This window comes from Triticum aestivum, chromosome 5A, assembly GCF_018294505.1.
Source record: "Triticum aestivum cultivar Chinese Spring chromosome 5A, IWGSC CS RefSeq v2.1, whole genome shotgun sequence".
Lineage (NCBI taxonomy): Eukaryota > Viridiplantae > Streptophyta > Magnoliopsida > Poales > Poaceae > Triticum > Triticum aestivum.
In genome coordinates, this window is record NC_057806.1 from 431,070,899 (window position 1) to 431,090,623 (window position 19,725).

Genomic DNA, 19,725 nt, shown 5'->3' on the forward strand with positions numbered 1-19,725 from the left:
AGATGACATGATGTAGAGGGATAAACTCATGCAATATGATGCAAACCCCGTCTTGTTATCCTCGATGGCAACAATACAATACGTGCCTTGATGCCCCTACTGTCACTGGGACATGACACCACAAGATTGAACCCAAAGCTAAGCACTTCTACCATTGCAAGAAATATCAATCTAGTAGGCCAAATGAAACTAATAATTCGAAGAGATTTGCAAAGATAACCAATCATACATAAAAGAATTCAGAGAATATTCAAATATTGTTCATAGATAGACTTGATCATAAACGCACAATTCATCGGTCTCAACAAACACACCGCAAAAAGAAGATTACATCGAATAGATCTCCACAAGAGATGGGGAGAACATTGTATTGAGATCCAAAAAGAGAGAAGAAGCCATCTAGCTAATAACTATGGACCCGTAGGTCTGATGTGAACTACTCACAATTCATCGGAGGGGCTATGGTGATGATGTAGAAGCCCTTTGATCGATGCCCTCTCCGGCGAAGCTCCGGAACAGGCCCCAAGATGGGATCTCGTGGATACAGAAAGTTGCGGCGGTGGAATTTGGGTTTTGGCTCCGTATCTGGTCGTTTGGGGGTACGTAGGTATATATAGGAGGAAGGAGTACGTCGGTGGAGCAACAGGGGGCCCACAAGGGGGGAGGGCGTGCCTGGGGGGAGGCGCGCCCCCCTACCTCGTGGCCCCTCTTTTGTTTCTTGACATAGGGTCCAAGTCTCCTGGGTCTTGTTCGTTGAGAAAATCACGTTCCCGAAGATTTCATTCCGTTTGGACAACATTTGGACTCCGATTGATATTCCTTTTCTTCGAAACCCTAAAATAGGCAAAAAAAACAGCAATTCTGGGTTGGGCCTCCGGTTAGTCGGTTAGTCCCACAAATAATATAAAAGTGGATAATAAAGCCCAATAATGTCCAAAACAGTATATAATATAGCATGAAGCAATAAAAAATTATAGATACGTTGGAGACGTATCAAGCATCCCCAAGCTTAATTTCTACTCGTCCTCGAGTAGGTAAATGATAAAAACAAAAATTTTGATGCGGAGTGCTACTTGGCATAATTTTAGTGTAATTCTTCTTAATTGTGGTATGAATATTCAGATCCGAAAGATTCAAGACAAAAGTTCATATTGACATAAAAATAATAATAATTCAAGCATACTAACTAAGCAATTATGTCTTCTCAAAATAACATGGCCAAAGAAAGTTCATCCCTACAAAATCATATAGTTTAGTCATGCTCCATTTTCGTCACACAAGAATGCTCTCATCATGGACAACCCCGATGACAAGCCAAGCAATTGTTTCTTACCTTAGCAATCTCAAACCTATAAACTTTCACGCAATATATGAGCGCGAGCCACGGACATAGCACTATGGGTGGAATCGAATATGATGAGGGGGTTATGTGGAGAAGACAAAAAAGGAGAAAGTCTCTCATCAACGAGGCTAATCGATGGGCTATGGAGATGCCCACCGATTGATGTTAATGCAAGGAGTAGGGATTGCCATGCAACGGATGCACTAGAGCTATAAATGTATGAAAGCTCAACAAAAGAATCTAAGTGGGTGTGCATCCAACTTGCTTGCTCACGAAGACCTAGGGCACTTGAGGAGGCCCATTGTTGGAATATACAAGCCAAGTTCTATAATGAAAATTCCCACTAGTATATGAAAGTGACAAAACAAAAGACTCTCTATCATGAAGATTATGGTGCTAATTTGAAGCACAAGTGTGGGAAAGGATAGTAACATTGTCCCTTCTCTCTTTTTCTCTCATTATTTATTTATTTATTTAGGACTTTCTCTTTTTTTATATGGCCTTTCTCTTTTTTTCCTCACTTGGGACAATGCTCTAGAAAATGATGATCATCACACTTCTATTTATTTACAACTCAATGATTACAACTCGATGCTAGAACAAAAGATGACTCTATATGAATGCCTCCGGCGGTGTACCGGGATATGCAATGAACCAAGAGTGACATGTATGAAAGAACTATGAACGGTGGCTTTGCCACAAACACTATGTCAACTACATGATTATGCTAAGTAATATGACAATGATGAATGTGTCATGATAAACGGAATGGTGGAAAGTTGCATGGCAATATATTTCGGAATGGCTATGGAAATGCGATAATAGGTAGGTGTGGTGGCTGTTTTGAGGAAGATATAAGGAGGTTTATGTGTGAAAGAGCACATAATATCACGGGGTTTGGATGCACTGGCGAAGTTTGCACCAACTCTCAATATGAGAAAGGGCAATGCACGGTACCGAAGAGGCTAGGAATGATGGAAGGGTGAGAGTGCGTATAATCCATGGACTCAACATTAGTCATAAAGAACTCACATACTTATTGCAAAAATCTACAAGTATTCAAAAACCTCGGCACTACGCGCTTGCTCCTAGGGGGATAGATAGGTAGGAAAAGACCATCGCTCGTCCCCGACCGCCACTCATAAGGAAGACAATCAAAGAACACCCCATGTTTCAAATTTGTTACATATGTTTACCATACGTGCATGATACAGGACTTGCAAACTTCAACACAAGCACTTCTCAAATTCACAACTACTCAACTAGCACGACTTTGATATTATTACCCCCATATCTCAAAACAATCATCAAGCATCAAACTTCTCTTAGCATTCAAAACACTCCTAGGAAAAAAATTACTAATCTTGAATACCTAGAATATTAGGATTATTTAAGCAAATTACCATATTATTTAAGATTCTCAAAATAATCTAAGTGAAGCATGAGAGTTCAATAATTTCTATAAAACAAATCCACCACCGTGCTCTAAAAGATATACGTGAAGTACTAGAGCAAAACTATATAACTCAAAAGATATAAGCGAAGCACATAGAGTATTCTAACAAATTCCAAATCATGTATGGCTCTCTCAAAAGGTGTGTACAGCAAGGATGATTGTGGTAAACTAAAAAGCAAAGACTCAAATCATACAAGACGCTCCAAGCAAAACACATATCATGTGGTGAATAAAAATATAGCTCCAAGTAAAGTTACCGATATAAGTAGACGAAAAGAGGGGATGCCTTCCGGGGCATCCCCAAGCTTTAGCCTTTAGGTGTCCTTAGATTATCTTGGGGGTGCCATGGGTATCCCCAAGCTTAGGCTCTTGCCACTCCTTGTTCCATAATCCATCAAATCTTTACCCAAAACTTGAAAACTTCACAACACAAAACTCAAAGTAGAAAATCTCATGAGCTCCGTTAGCGAAAGAAAACAAAAGACCACTTCAAGGTACTGTAATGAACTCATTATTTATTTATATTGGTGTTAAACCTACTGTATTCCAACTTCTCTATGGTTTATAAACTATTTTACTAGCCATAGATTCATCAAAATAAGCAAACAACACACGAAAAACAGAATCTGTCAAAAACAGAACAGTCTGTAGTAATCTGTAGCTAGCGCAAGATCTGGAACCCCAAAAATTCTAAAATAAATTGCTGGACGTGAGTAATTTATCTATTAATCATATTAAAAAAATAATTAACTAAATATCACTTTCCAAATAAAAATGGCAGCAGTTCTCGTGAGCGCTAAAGTTTCTGTTTTGTACAGCAAGATAAACAAGACTTTCCCAAAGTCTTCCCAACGGTTATACTTGGCACAAACACTAATTAAACACAAAAAACACAATCTAAACAGAGGTAAATAAATTATTTATTACTAAACAGGAGAAAAAAGTAAGGAATAAAAATAAAATTGGGTTGCCTCCCAACAAGCGCTATCGTTTAACGCCCCTAGCTAGGCATAAAAAGCAAGGATAGATATAGGTATTGCCATATTTGGTAGGCAATTCTTCAATGAGGCATCTGCCATCTTTAGGAATTTCTTTCTTTTTATTGATTATCAAACTTTTAGGCACAAGATCGAAAAATTCATTTTTAACGAATGGTTCCTTAATGGTAGAAAAAAGATTGGGATGAATACTTATAGATTTGAGATCCGCGGTTTCCTTAGGGGATTCACCCTTATTTTTAGGAACATACATAAGCTTGGCAATTTTAGTGGGAGGACTTGGAGTATTCTTTACGGAAGAAAAAACGGTTCCCAAGTTGGTAATAATATCATCAAGTTTATCGATCCTACTAGAATCATGATTTATTTTCTCATTAACTATGGGTTCCTTCTCTTTAATATTTTTCAAAGTGGCTCCTACTTTAGATCCATATTGAGAGATTCGGTTGTGGATCTTTTTATCCAAATTTTCAGTTAACTCTACGGTAGCATCCTTATTTTCAATAATTTTGAGCCTTTGCATTACATGCTCCAAAGTTAATATAGTTCCATTAACCAAAAGAGGGGGTGAGCCAAACAAATCTATCATAGCATTATAAGAATCAAAAGTATGGCTACCCAAGAAGTTCCCTCCGGTAATAGTATCAAGGATATATCTGTGCCAAGGAGTTATGCCTACATAAAAATTGCGAAGAAGAACTAAAGTAGATTGCTTCCTGGTAGATCTATTTTGAGCATTGCAAATTCTATACCAAGCATCTTTTAGATTTTCTCCCTCCCTTTGCTTAAATTTAGAATTTCATTCTCGGGGGACAACGGAGAAGATAAGGGACTAGCCATAATGACAAGCAAACGGACTAACACACAAGCAAACAAAAAGCAAGCGGGAAAAAGAGGCAAATAGAGAAAGAGAGGGAGGATAGAGAGAGAGAGGGTGAATAAAACGGCAATGGTGAAGTGGGGGAGAGGAAAACAAGAGACAAATGGCAAATAATGTAATGCGGGAGATAAGGATTGTGATGGGTACTTGGTATATTGACTTTTGCATAGACCCCCCGGCAACGGCGCCAGAAATCCTTCTTGCTACCTCTTGAGCACTGCGTTGGTTTTCCCAGAACAGGAAGGGATGATGCAGCAAAGTAGCATAAGTATTTCCCTCAGTTTTTGAGAACCAAGGTATGAATCCAGTAGGAGGCTACGAGCGAGTCCCTCGTACCTACACAAAACAAATAAATCCTCGCAACCAACGTGATAAGGGGTTGTCAATCCCTACACGGCCACTTACGAGAGTGAGATCTGATAGATATGATAAGATAATATTTTTGGTATTTTTATGATAAAGATGCAAAGTAAAATAAAAGCAAAGGAAATAACTAAGTATTGGAAGATTAATATGATGAAGATAGACCCGGGGGCCATAGGTTTCACTAGTGGCTTCTCTCAAGAGCATAGGTATTCTACGGTGGGTGAACGAATTACTGTTGAGCAATTGACAGAATTGAGCATAGTTATGAGAATATCTAGGTATGATCATGTATATAGGCATCACATCCGAAACAAGTAGACCGACTACTGCCTGCATCTACTAATATTACTCCACTCATCGACTGCTATCCAGCATGCATCTAGAGTATTAAGTTAATGAAAACAGAGTAACACCTTAAGCAAGATGACATGATGTAGAGGGATAAAATCATGCAATATGATGAAAACCCCATCTTGTTATCCTCGATGGAAACAATACAATACGTGCCTTGCTGCCCCTACTGTCACTGGGAAAGGACACCGCAAGATTGAACCCAAAGCTAAGCACTTCTCCCGTTGCAAGAAAGATCAATCTAGTAGGCCAAACCAAACTGATAATTCGAAGAGACTTTCAAAGATAACCAATCATACATAAAAGAATTCAGAGAAGATTCAAATACTGTTCATAGATAGACTTGATCATAAACCCACAATTCATCGATCTCAACAAACACACCGCAAAAAGAAGATTACATCGAATAGATCTCCACAAGAGAGGGGGAGAACATTGTATTGAGATCCAAAAAGAGAGAAGAAGCCATCTAGCTAATAACTATGGACCCGTAGGTCTGAGGTGAACTACTCACACTTCATTGGAGGGGCTATGGTGAGGATGTAGAAGCCCTCCGTGATCGATGCCCCCTCCGACGGAGCTCCGGAACAGGCCCCAAGATGGGATCTCGTGGATACAGAAAGTTGCAGTGGTGGAATTAGGGTTTTGGCTCTGTATGTGATCGTTTGGGGGTACGTAGGTATCTATAGGAGGAAGGAGTACGTTGGTGGAGCAACAGGGGGCCCATGAGGGTGGAGGGTGCGCCTGGGGCGGGGGGGGGGGGGTAGGCGCGCCCCCTACCTCGTGGCCTCCTCTTTTGTTTCTTGACGTAGGGTCCAAGTCTCCTGGGTCTTGTTCATTGAGAAAATCACGTTCCCGAAGGTTCCATTCCGTTTGGACTCAGTTTGATATTCCTATTCTTCGAAACCCTAAAATAGTGAAAAAAACAGCAATTCTGGGCTGGGCCTCCGGTTAGTCGGTTAGTCCCAAAAATAATATTAAAGTGGATAATAAAGCCCAATAATGTCCAAAACAGTAGATAATATAGCATGGAGCAATCAAAAATTATGGATACGTTGGAGGCGTATCAGAGTTATTAAGTGATATGATTAATTGAACTTAAATTTATCATGAACTTAGTCCTGATAGTATTTGCATATCTATGTTGTAGATCAATTGCTCGCGTATAGCTTCCCCATTTTATTTATGATATGTTCCTAGAGAAAACTAAGTTGAAAGATGATAGTAGCAATGATGTGGATTGGATCGGTGATTTGAGGATTATCCTCGTTGCTGCACAGAAAAAATTATGTCCTTGATGCACCGCTAGGTGACATAACTATTGCAGGAGCAAATGCAGACATTATGAACGTTTGACAAAGCTCGGTCTGATGACTACTTAATAGTTTAGTGCACCATGCTTTACGGCTTATAACCAGGACTTCAAAAACGTTTTGAACGCCACGGAGCATATAAGATGTTCCAAGTGTTGAAATTAGGATTTCAAACTCATGCCCGCGTCGAGAGGTATGAGACCCCTGACAGTACTTTGCCTACAAGATGGAGGAGAAAAGCTCAACCAGTGAGCATGTGCTCAGATTGTCTACGTACTACAATTGCTTGAATCAAGTGGGAGTTAATCTTCCAGATAAGATAGTGATTGACAGAGTTCTCTAATCACTATCACCAATTTACTGGAACTTAGTGATGAACTATAATATGCAAGGGATGACATAAAACGATTCCCAAGCTCTTCGTGATGCTGAAATCGGCGAAGGTACAAAAGCATCAAGTGTTGATGGTTGACAAGACCACTAGTTTCAAGTAAAAGGGCAAGGGAAAGAAAGAGAACTTGAAGAAGAATGGCAAGCAAGTTGCCACTCCCATGAAAAAGCCGAAAGCTAGACCCAAGCCTGAAACTGAGTGGTTCTACTGCAAGGAAATGGTCACTAGAAACGAAACTGCCCTAAATACTTGGCGGATAATAAGGATGGCAAAGTGAAAAAAAGTATATATGATATACATGTTATTGATGTGTACTTTACTAGTGTTCATAGTAGCCCCTGGGTATTTGATACTGGTTCAGTTGCTATGATTAGTAACTTGAAACAGGAGTTACAAAATGAACAGAGACTAGTTGAGGGCGAGGTGACGATGTGTGTTGGAAGTAATTCCAAGGTTGATAAGATCACCATCGAACACTCCCTTTACCTTCGGGATTAGTGTTGAACCTAAAATAAATGTCATTTGGTGTTTGCATTGAGCACAGTATGATTGGATCATGTTTACTGCAATACGGTTATTCATTTAAGTCAAAGAATAATTTTTATTCTGTTTACATGAATAAAACCTTCTGTGGTCATACACCCAAGGTGAATTGTTTATTGAATCTCGATCGTAGTTACATATTCATAATATTGATGCCAAAAGATGCAAAGTTGATAATGATAGTGAAGGAAATATGCCCTAGAGGCAATAATAAAGTTATTATTTATTTCCTTATATCATGATAAATGTTTATTATTCATGCTAGAATTGTATTAACCGGAAACATAATACTTGTGTGAATACATAGACAAACAGAGTGTCACTAGTATGCCTCTACTTGACTAGCTCGTTGATCAAAGATTGTTATGTTTCCTAGCCATTGACATGTCTTTTGATTAACGGGATCACATCATTAGGAGAATGATGTGATTGACATGACCCATTCCATTAGCTTGGCACTCAATCGTTTAGTATGTTGCTATTGCTTTCTTCATGACTTATATATGTTCCTATGACTATGAGATTATGCAACTCCCGTTTACTGGAGGAACGCTTTGCGTGTTACCAAACGTCACAATGTAACTGTGTGATTATAAAGGTGCTCTACAGGTGTCTCCGAAGGTACTTGTTGGGTTGGCGTATTTCGAGATTAGGATTTGTCACTCCGATTGTTGGAGAGGTATCTCTGGGCCCTCTCGGTAATGCACATCACTTAAGCCTTGCAAGCATTACAACTAATGAGTTAGTTGCGGGATGATGTATTACAGAACGAGTAAAGAGACTTGGCGGTAACGAGACTGAACTAGGTATTGAGATACCGACTATCGAATCTCGGGCAAGTAACATACCGATGACAAAGGGAACAATGTATGTTGTTATGTGGTCTGACCGATAAAGATCTTCCTAGAATATGTGGGAGCCAATATGAGCATCCAGGTTCCGATATTGGTTATTGACCGAAGACGTGTCTTGGTCATGTCTACATAGTTCTCGAACCCGTAGGGTCCGCACGCTGAAAGTTTCGATGACGGTTATATTATGAGTTTATGAGTTTTGATGTACCGAAGGTTGTTCGGAGTCCCGGATGTGATCACTGAGATGACGAGGATTCTCGAAATGGACAAGACATGAAGATTGATATATTGGAAGCCTATATTTGGATATCGGAAGTGTTCTGGGTGAAATCGGGATTTTACGGGAAGGGGTTACCGGAACCCCCCGGGGGCTTAATGGGCCATAGTGGGCCTTTGTGGAGAAGAGGAGAGGCGGCCAGGGCAGGGCCGCGCGCCCCTCCCCCCTAGTCCGAATAGGACAAGGAGAGGGGGCCGGCGCCCCCTTTCCTTCCTCTCTCCCTCCTCTTTCCCCCTCCACTCCTAATCCAACAAGGAAAGGGGAGGGATTCCTACTCCTGGTGGGAGTAGGACTCCTCCTGGCGCGCCCCCTTCTGGCCGGCTGCACCTCCCCCTTGCTCCTTTATATACGGGGGCAGGGGCACCCTAGAGACACAACAATTGATTGTTTGATCTTTTAGCCGTGTGCGGTGCCCCCCTCCACCATAGTCCACCTCGATAATACTGTAGCGGTGCTTAGGCAAAGCCCTGCGTCGGTAGAACACCATCATCATCACCACGCCATCGTGCTGACGAAAATCTCCCTCAACACTCGGCTGGATCGGAGTTCGAGGGACGTCATCGGGCTGAACGTGTGCTGAACTCGGAGCTGTCGTGCGTTTGGTACTTGATCGGCCGGATCGTGAAGACGTACGACTACATCAACCACGTTGTGCTAACGCTTCCGCTTTCGGTCTACGAGGGTACGTGGACAACACTCTCCCCTCTCGTTGCTATGCATCACCATGATCTTGCGTGTGCGTAGGAATTTTTTTGAAATTACTACGTTCCCCAACAGATAGTGCATCCGAAGACGCCGAAACCCACTCCTCCCCCGCCGAGAATGACGAGGAGGAGGAAAGCAATTCTCCCCCCGAGGGTGAAGGAGGAAAAGGGCGGCCTCCACAGATCTGGAGGTAGTGGTGGAGGCATCCAAGAAAGGGAGGGTCTCCCTTGTGGACAATTCCGAATCAGACATCAATAGCAGCCCTGAGTGGCGTCCTAGGGAGAAGCCCCTGGCCGGATCGTAAGTACCCAAAGGCACTTATGCACATATATATCCAGCTCCTTTACTTCGTGATTTTAACATGTTGAATCATGCGCTGCAGTTCGGCTCTCGTCCACCTCCAGCGATCCTCATCTTCGGGGAATTCACTGGATCCAAATGTGATGGACAGCGGGTCGCCTCCGCCGGCCTCCTCCCCCAACACTACGGACGACATCGAAGTGTTGTCCCGAAGGACCCTCCCAGGTCAGGGAGAGGTACAGGAGGCCGTCAAGGTGGCGCCAGAGGGTGATACCTCGGTCGCCGGACACATGGGGGAGCAGACCCCCTTGGAAACTGGCGATGGGGGCCATACCCAATTCGGCCCCCGACCGAATACTATTCTGGAGGCCCATAGGGCTCCAGAATCAGGTAAGCAGCCTCCTTTGAAAGAAGGCGGTGCACCTATTCCACCGGTGACCTTTGTCCATCCAAAGGCACCGGATTCTCTACTGGAAGCGCTTCAAGGTGCTTCCATTGTAGTAGAACACCGTATCCTTATGGGTACGGTGGTTGAGAGGGTTAAGTCTTCTAAGAGCGTACTGACCGAAGCCTGCGCCAGCCTTTTAACAGGCTTTGAGGTATGTGACGTAATTATGCAAAAAGAATGCCGTCGTACAGACAGTAGCCCTGAGACTCTGTCCGGTGTTCGAAAAGAAAGGCCAGACAGAGGATCGAATAATTTTCGCAGGAGACTAATCAGATATGTCTATAAGTAGGCGTCGATGCTGGCTGCGTCCTCCCATTCTGCCGAAATCTCCAAACTAAAGCAGAGTCTGGAGCAGGCCAATGAAGAGCCCGGACGTGTCAAAAAATAACTAGAGGACAAGCAAGGTATGCAATGGCCTATTCAGATCTAAAATGATATGAATTGTTTGTGTTGATCATGTTATTATGATGTTTCATATGAGTTGTGGCTGAGCTGGAGTCCCTCAAGAACGCGTTGCCGAGGCCTAGAAGAAAGCGGAGAAGGAACAAGCCGCCCGCAAAAAACATGAGTCAAGGGTCGGGGAGGTTCAGCAGGAGCTCAAGGACGCCATAAAGAAATGTGATTCCTTGGAGCGCAAGATTGCGGACCAAGAGTCTGAACTTGCTAAGGCCCACCAAAGTGCACAAGAGGCCCGGGTTGAAGCCCAGAGCGCACTCCGGGAAATCCAGGAGGCCAAGCAGATTGCGGCTGGTAAGGCCTTTATTATGCAGAGCAAATTTCTGAAGAAAAGGTACGGCTTACTGACCCGGATTTGGAGTTCTCCAGTAGAGTTTGCGGATCTACCTTGCAAGGTTGTCGATGCTGCGGAGTTCTTCCTAGCCGAAGAGGGGAGCTCAGCTGAGAAGCTTTTCTGGTCGCAATACATTGTGACAGAGCATCCGGTGCCCCTTAGCGATCAGCTGAAACAGCTGGCCGGACTACATAGGGTGGCCGGATTGGCCATGAAGGATTTGATAATCCGTCTATGGCCTACCAAAGCCATGCCCAGTAGCCACTTCGGGCTCGTGAACCGGCTGGTTGATGCCTGCCCTCGGCTTGATGCCATAAAGCGGTTGGTCTATATTGAATGTGCGCAGATGGCCTTCGCCCGTGGCAAGGTACAGTGGGCAAAGATGGACGTCGTCAAGCTTGCGACCGAGGGACCGCCCGTGGGCAAAGAGCACCGCACGCCTGAGTGGTATTTTGATGATGTCCTGGAAGGATCCCACATTATAGAGGGCCAGTGTGCGAAGGACATTATCTTTGATTGAATGTATTCGTGTTATCCGGTCCTGTATTATGGAACAAAGCCTGTATGTAATATATTTCTTATTGTTTTTTTGAATATATTTCCTCCTACGGGGCCGTTTTATTAAATCTGAGAGTTGGCCAGTCGTCGGCTTCAGCCCCCACATAGGTAGTACGGGGGTGTTCGGGTTGGAACCTAAACACACTTGACCCAAGAGTTTGGTCCTTGAAGGAGGTGTTTAGTGCGGTGAACCAGGCAATCGGACTATGTGGCTTTATCACCCTCACTTAGCCATAGGAGTTTGACAATAGGAGTGTAGGTGCAACCCCTAGTTAGTGTTTGTTTATCCAGACTAGGGCGCTGTAGACACCTGATTGGGTGGAGGCCGATCTGTCACATAATGCAGAAGAAATCACAAGAGATTTATGTTTAGCCACCGAATAACTATCGAGCTCTCGCCGCATCATGACATTCAGTTTTCGGCTTTCTCTACTGAGGTGTTTATCCGGATAAACCAGAAACACAATCGCAGTAGTTCTCCCTTTACTACCCTAGCCGATAAGACGAAACGTAAGGTAGCAAGCACAGGAGGTGGGCAACCCAACTATTGACCAAAGACATGATTCGGAGCTGATGCATATAATGCTATATTCGGGGCGCCGAATTATACTGTAAAAAGTGTTCGAACTTGTTGCAAACGTTTGGAGCATAGTGGAGCCCCTGGCGAGTTAAGTCGTACCAAAGTGCACGGGTGCAATCGATAAAAATAGTGAACTATAATGAAGGAGTACGCAAGTGCCACATATGTTGGGCCGCAAACTGTTTCCATTATAATCTGATTGATACGTTAAAGCGTATTTGTACAAATAATGCGATAAGCAACAGGGCTATTTAACATGTCGAGACCAAGGGGAAGTTGCGTGTGGGTCCTAAAAATAGGCAAAGTGATCGTCACGAAGATCATCTAGATATTCTACCACACGTCTATGTTGCTTGCCTCCTTGGTATGTTTATCCTTCGAAAGGATCAATGATCAGGCCGTCGTGAGGGGCCTGTGGAAAAGAAACCTGAAAAGGATATAAGGAAAAGGGAAAGTATGAGTGCCCAAATAAGGTCGAGCCGTATTGTGGACCATGATCAAGTTATGCCCCCGTCTTTGCCCATGGTATTTTTAGTGCGTAGTTATGTACGTGCGGTACGTAAGCCGTAGTTCAGTCAGGACTGAGACGGAGGCTGAATTTCTAGTCAAACTCCTGACGAGCAGGACTGTCATGCTGCGGAGTAATTCGGACTCGCTTAATAGTGTCCGGGGGCTTGGCCGCTGAATTGATGTTCTGCTTGATAAGGCCGCCCTGTACTTCCGCTACCAGGGCCGCGGTGTGCTCCTCGGTACGAAGGGAGTGTTCCATGTTTCTGTTAACTGTTATTACACCACGTGGTCCAGGCATCTTAAGTTTGAGATAGGCATAGTGTGGCACCGCATTGAAGCGAGCAAATGCGATTCATCCGAGAAGTGCGTGATAGCCACTGCGGAAGGGGACGATGTCGAAGATCAAGTCTTCGCTTCAGAAGTTGTCCGGTGATCCAAAGACGACTTCCAATGTGATTGAGCCCGTGCAACGGGCCTCTACACCTGGTATTACTCCTTTTAAGGTAGCTTTTGTGGGCTTGATCCTTCACGGATCGATGCCCATCTTGCGGACTGTGTCCTGATAGAGCAGGTTAAGGCTGCTGCCACCATCCATGAGGACTCGCGTGAGGTTGAATCCATCAATGATTGGGTCGAGGAACAGTGCAGCTGAGCCGCCGTGACAAATACTGGTCGGATGGTCCCTGCGATCGAAAGTGATCGGGCAAGATGACCATGGCTTGAATTTTGGGGCGATTGGCTCTATCGCATAGACGTTCCTGAGCGCGCATTTGCGCTCCCTCTTGGGGATATGAGTAACGTATATCTTGTTCACCATTTTGACTTGGGGGGGGGCAGATTTCTTCTGTGCCCCTGTGTTCGGTGGACGGGGCACCTCGTCTTCGTCCTCACTTGGCGACCACTTCTCCTTATTCTCGGTATTTAACTTACTGGCCTGTTTAAAGACCCAACAGCTTCTGTTGGTATGATTAGCGGGTTTATCGGGGGTGCCGTGGATCTGACATGGTCGATCGAGTATTCGGTCCAAGATGGATGAGCCCGGGTTACTTCTTTTAAATGGCTTCTTCCGCTGACCGGACTCGGAGCCAGTGAATCAGGCGTTGACCGCCATGTCATCGGGATTGTCACCATTGTTTCGACACTTGTGCCTATTGCGTCGGGGCTTGCCGTTGCTATTTCTGGCTTCCGAGGGGCCATGTTTGCTTGCGCTGTTGCTGCTACGGGCTAGCCAACTATCTTTGCCTGCGCAAAAGCGGGTCATAAGTGCCTTGAGGGCTGCCATGGACTTCGACTTTTCTTGGCCAAGGTGTCGGGCGAGCCATTTGTCGCGAATGCTATGCTTAAAGGCCTCTAGGGCTTCAGCATCCGGGCAGTCGACGATCTGGTTCTTTTTAGTTAGGAACCTAGTCCAGAATTTCCTGGCCGACTCTTCGGGCTGTTAAACTATGTGACTTAGGTCATTGGCATCCGAAGGTCAGACGTATGTACCCTGGAAGTTGTCGCGGAAGGCGTCTTCCAAGTCCTCCCAGCTGCCAATGGAGTTTTCTGGCAGGCTGTTTAACCAGTGCCGAGATGGTCCTTTGAGCTTTAGCGGGAGGTATTTGATGGCATGAAGATCATCACCGCGAGCCATATGAATATGGAGAAGAAAGTCCTCAATCCATACTGTGGGATCTGTTGTTCCATCATATGATTCAATATTCATGGGTTTAAACACTTCTGGGAATTCGTGCTCCATTACTTCGTCAGTGAAGCAGAGGGGGTATGTGGCGCCTCTATATCGGGCCAAGTCGCGACGCAGCTCACATGGAGTCCATCTGTGGTTTTCGGCCCGGAGGTGGTTATGCTTGTCGCGCCCAGCTAGATAGCCATCCTCGCGCGTCGGGGCACGCCCCCGTGATCCGTAGATCGATCTGGTCTAACCTGCTTTATTTTCCAAGTCCTGCCATAGGTCGTACGTATATCCCCGAGCTGTTGTGTCTCTACTTTTTCGGCGAGGTAGTATGGGCTGGTGTTCGGCTTGAGTTGCTATTTTGTCATGGCCACGTGGTGCCCGGTCGTCCACATTACGCGCTGATGGTATGGGCTCCAGCGCATCATCGTCGAATTGGGGTAGCAACTTGCGCTTCAGGTAACTCTTGGTTGGGCGCCTGAGGCCATATTCCTCGGCTGCCAGGACATCAGTCCACCTGTTGTTGAGCAGATCTTAGTCAGCTTGAAGCTGCTGATGCTTCTTTTTCAGGCTCCTTGTAGTGGCTATTAGCCGGCGCTTAAAGCGCTCCTGTTCAATGTGTTCCTTAGGTACAATAAAGTCTTCGTCGCCGAGGCTCACCTCATCCTCGGAGAGTGGAAGATAATTACTATCCTCCGAGTCTTTGTTTACAACCTGTTCTTCAGGGCCAATTTTCCCATCTTCCTGACCGTCCTGTTCGGAGGTTGGCTCGACGGGGTCTTCTTGGTCTTCGGCATCGTACGGAGTATTGTTGTCTCCGGTGCCGGTATTGCTGTCTTTTCCACGGCGTGATTTAGAGCGGCGCCGCTGACGTCGACGCTTTGGTTGTGTCTCAGGAGGTGTATCCTCAACTGGATTTTTCTCGTTATCGTCGTTACCCTCTTTGGGTGTGTCCACCATGTACACGTCATACGAAGAGGTGGCCGTCTAGCGTCCGATAAACGGCGGGTTTCGGGCCTGCTCTTCTCCGGCATCGTTGTCCATACTGTCGATGTCTTCGGAGCTGTAAACGAGCATGTCAGTTAAGTCCTCGACAGTGGCTATGAAGTGGGTGGTGGGTGGGATGTAAAATTCCTCGCTCTCAGCCCTTAGTCCGGGCTGGGCGTAGTTCAGACGCTGCCCCTCTGTAATAACGAGAGATCACATTAAGTCCAGAGCCTCGCTTAAAGGCGAGGTTTGGCCAGGGAGGAGAGAGTTCGTGGACTATGGTAGGAAGAAAACTCCTTGGCCGAGCTCACACGATGTTGACTCCGAGGGTTCGGAGCCAGTGTTCGGAGAAGAGTCCGGCTGCATGATGATTGCCGGTGACGCTGCTTCCTCCGGCTCTCCCGTACTAGGCCTAGTAGCCGCAGAGAGTCCGGCGGGCTAGGGAATCCCGTCTTCGGACCTGGTGACATGCTCCGGATCTAAGACCAGAGCGGAGGTTGGGGTCGCTAACCCTTGGAAGATCAAGTCTCCTCGAATATCAGCGACATAATTCAGATTTCCAAAACTAATCTGGTGACCTGGGGCATAGCTGTTGATCTGCTCTAGATGGCCAAGCAAGTTGGCCCGCAGTGCGAAGCCACCGAACACAAAGATCTGGCTAGGGAGAAAGACCTCCCTCTGGGCTGCATTATTGTAGATGACTGATGGAGCCATCGATCCTTCTGACGATGACACAGCGGAACTCTCAATGAAATCACCAATGTCGGTGTCAAAACCGGTAGATCTAGGGTAGGGGTCCCGAACTGTGCGTCTGAGGATCGAAGGTAACAGGAGACAGGGACACGGTGTTTACCCAGGTTCGGGCCCTCTTGATGGAGGTAATACCCTACTTCCTGCTTGATTATCTTGAATGAATATGGGGTTTACAAGAGTTGATCTACCTCGAGATCGTAATGGCCAAACCCTAGACGTCTAGCCTGTATGATTATGATTGCCTCTACGGACTAAATCCTTCGGTTTATATAGACACCGAAGGGACCTAGGGTTATACAAAGTCGGTTTGCAGAGAAAGGAGTCTTCACTTCCGAACGCCAAGCTTGCCATCCACGCAAAGGAGAGTCTCATCTGGACACGGGAGGAAGTCTTCTATCTTGTACCTTCATGGCCCATTAGTCCGGTCCACGTCACATAGCCCAAACGCCCGAGGACCCCTTAATCCAGGACTCCCTCACCCGCCTTCCAGCAGTAATGAGTCGTCAAATCACAAAGGCCCTCGCCTCTCATGGGACCGACCAAGCGAGACTGCCCCGCCCTCTAGCCTTTTAAATGTATACTTTTATACAGTAGTAGTATCGATGGATTGCGCCATGGAGCAAAACTAACAAGATGAAATTAAAGAAAATAGGTGGTACATATAGAGAGCGCTAGTCGCCAAATTATGCATATAGTACTATTAAAAAAGCTAGTACGTGCTTAGATGGGGTGCTAAATTCTATTAAAGAAATTAGCATACCTATTTAATTCTTGGGTTTTTATTTTTTATGCCAATAGCTGTGTCTCACTACTCAATTTTGCCATTAGAAGTTACAACTATTCAAAAATGCCATCGATCCGTGAGATGCTTGCTCAAAAATGCCATTAGATATCTAAAAAATGCCATTGTTCCGTTAGATGTTTGCTCAAAAATGCCATCAGACATTGTTATTTTCAGGTCAAACCCGATGACCATGTTATATGACAAAAGTAAGCCTAGACCCACATGTCGATTCTCTCTATCTCACAATGATGAGTGTGGCCCCGCTTGTCAGGAGTAACCAAGCGAATAATTTTACAGGAAAATAAGAACGTTGTTGGGATCAAGTAGGCCCCACACTTTATTGTAGTGAGATTGAGGGAGAGCTGGCATGTTGGTCCATATGTATTTATGTCATTATAACATGGCAAACAAGATTTGAGTCACAATAATGGTGTCCAGTGGCATTTTTGAGCATGTGTCTAACAAAGCGATGGCATTTTTGAGCGGTTGAAATTCCTAGTGGCAAAACTGAATAGTGGGACACAACTGGTGGCATAAATGATAAAAACCCAAAAATTAAAAAAAAATGCCGACGGCTGACGTCAGGGCCGTCGGCATAGATTTGACGGCGTCAGCCTGCCATCTGAGTCCGGGTCGCCAGGGCCACCTATATCCCGATGGCCTTTCTATACTGATGGCTGTCGTCGGCATAGACGAAGGTATGCCGACGACCTTTGTATGCTTACGCCTGTCTTCGGCATAGACGGAGGTATGTCGACGGCCTTTCTATGACTACGGCTTCAGGCGGGCCGTCGGCATATCACCATCTATGCCGACAACCCCGACTAAAAGTGGTCAGCATGGTATAGGCCGTCGGTATAGCCCCTGTTTCCGGTAGTGTCATGGTCAAGGCCGCCAACAATATGGGAGAGATCTCATCATCGTCAAGGAGTTTCCCGCCCGCTGCAATCTCATTTGCAAGGCCCTTCATCTTGGTGAAGTATGCAGCAGCGAAGAGATCAACCTTGTGGGTATTGCCGATATGGGTGCGAACCTGGATGATCCTCGCTCGGGACTGCGAAGAGAAGCTCTGGAGTAGCCTCTTCCTAACGCCGGTTGTGGTGGTGATGTTGCTGACCTGAAGAAGCACATCGCGTGAAAGTGAAGTGAGCAAAAAAGTGAGGACCTGCTAATCCCGAGTAACGGACTACATGTTCTGGATTTGGAGCCTCAGTGATCTCCTTCTTCCCCGAGACATCCTTCTCCAAGAGGATGATGGCGGGAGGCTCCTTGATGCTGCCATCAAGATAGCCCATCAGGTCGGCCACCTTGATGTGTGGCAGGACCTGAGCCCTCCATACTAGGAAGTTCTTCTTGGTGAGTTTTTCGGTGATGGTGTGGCCGAGGAAAGTAAGGGAGGGAGCAGCCATGGCAACAGTGGTGACACAGATGTGTGTGCAAGTGTTAGGCTCTGGTATCATGTGAGAAAATGAGGCGAAGCGTATGCAGTTTACAGGGACACGTGTGTGTTGATATAGGGCGCACAATATGACGCTTAGACTACAGTGGGTAAGATCCTGGTTGTGTGGACTTGATTCTCAAGTTAGCTATACAATGAAGAGATCACATCCATCGTACCTACCAGTATCATACCAATAGAATGTTCTTTTTTAAAAACATAGTGGCCGGCGGTACCTGTGTACAGGAGACGGGACAGGGGAGAGCTGCGCAACCGTCTAATTATGTTGCATCCACACGACTGGCTAGGCACAGAAAAGCTAGGAGCGTAGGAGTGCCATCTATCACACTGTTGCATCCAGAAGCTAGTCTAATTTTGTTGTTAACTAATCATCTAGTCTCCACAACAACTCCCATCTTATACAGGTAAGGCAAGCAAGCTAAATCATAGAGTATTCGACTACTAGTTTAAGGAGTTCGTACATTATGACAAGCCACACCAACAAATTAAGGTTAGTCTATGCATGATGCAACACACTAGCTAGCTAGGATGAAAGTACGAGAACATGCACTAGGATAAACCGATATAGTACGAGAAGACAAGGGTACGTAGAACTGAATTTTTTCCTTCACCAGGATCGGTCCAGTAAATATCGAAGGGCAGCCCTTGATGACCGATCCCGGTCTGCAAAGTTCCGAGCGTGTACACGCGCCCTCCCTCGCTTCAGCGCCCTACACCTGCGTTATAACATTTCAGTTTGAGGCCGAGAATCAATCATATACTCGTATATGTTACTATGATGCATATGTTGCTCATTTCTATCAGGTACATTATATTATGACAAAGGATCGAGGAGTTCTAGTTTGACAGGCGGGGACGACGTCTTACCTCGGCTGGGCGCCGTACCGCTGCCTGATGACCCTGCCGCTGCTCCTGCTCCTGCAACGCTCGGAGAACTCTCGCACGATGCAATGCGTTCAAGCATCTGCCGTATGCTTGCGTTTGTTCCAAGCTAGCACAAGGAGAAGAAACCAATGAACCTTTCCGTTCAACTCGTACGTACATGCATGAATATATATACCTAAAAATTGTGGTGCAATGCTTATGCATGTTCCTCCGCTACTAGCATCACTTGTTACCTGACTTCCTCTTACTTGCTTAGTACCTCTCAAGGCACGGTGTATCGCCCTCACTGGAACGAAGCACATCACCTCTTTGCTACCACAAACGCTAATGCCCGCCACTTTACCTTCATGACATCGGAAAACAGGTGCTCCTGATGAGCCGCCAGCACCGTCGTAATCACTCAGAACAAGCTCAAAATATTCAGATGGATCAGCGTCCTTCGTCTTGCCAGTAAGAGCAGCTCCGTTGCTGCAAGAACCAGGTGTGGGATTGATTCAGTAAAGCAAAAAAAACAAAGATGCAT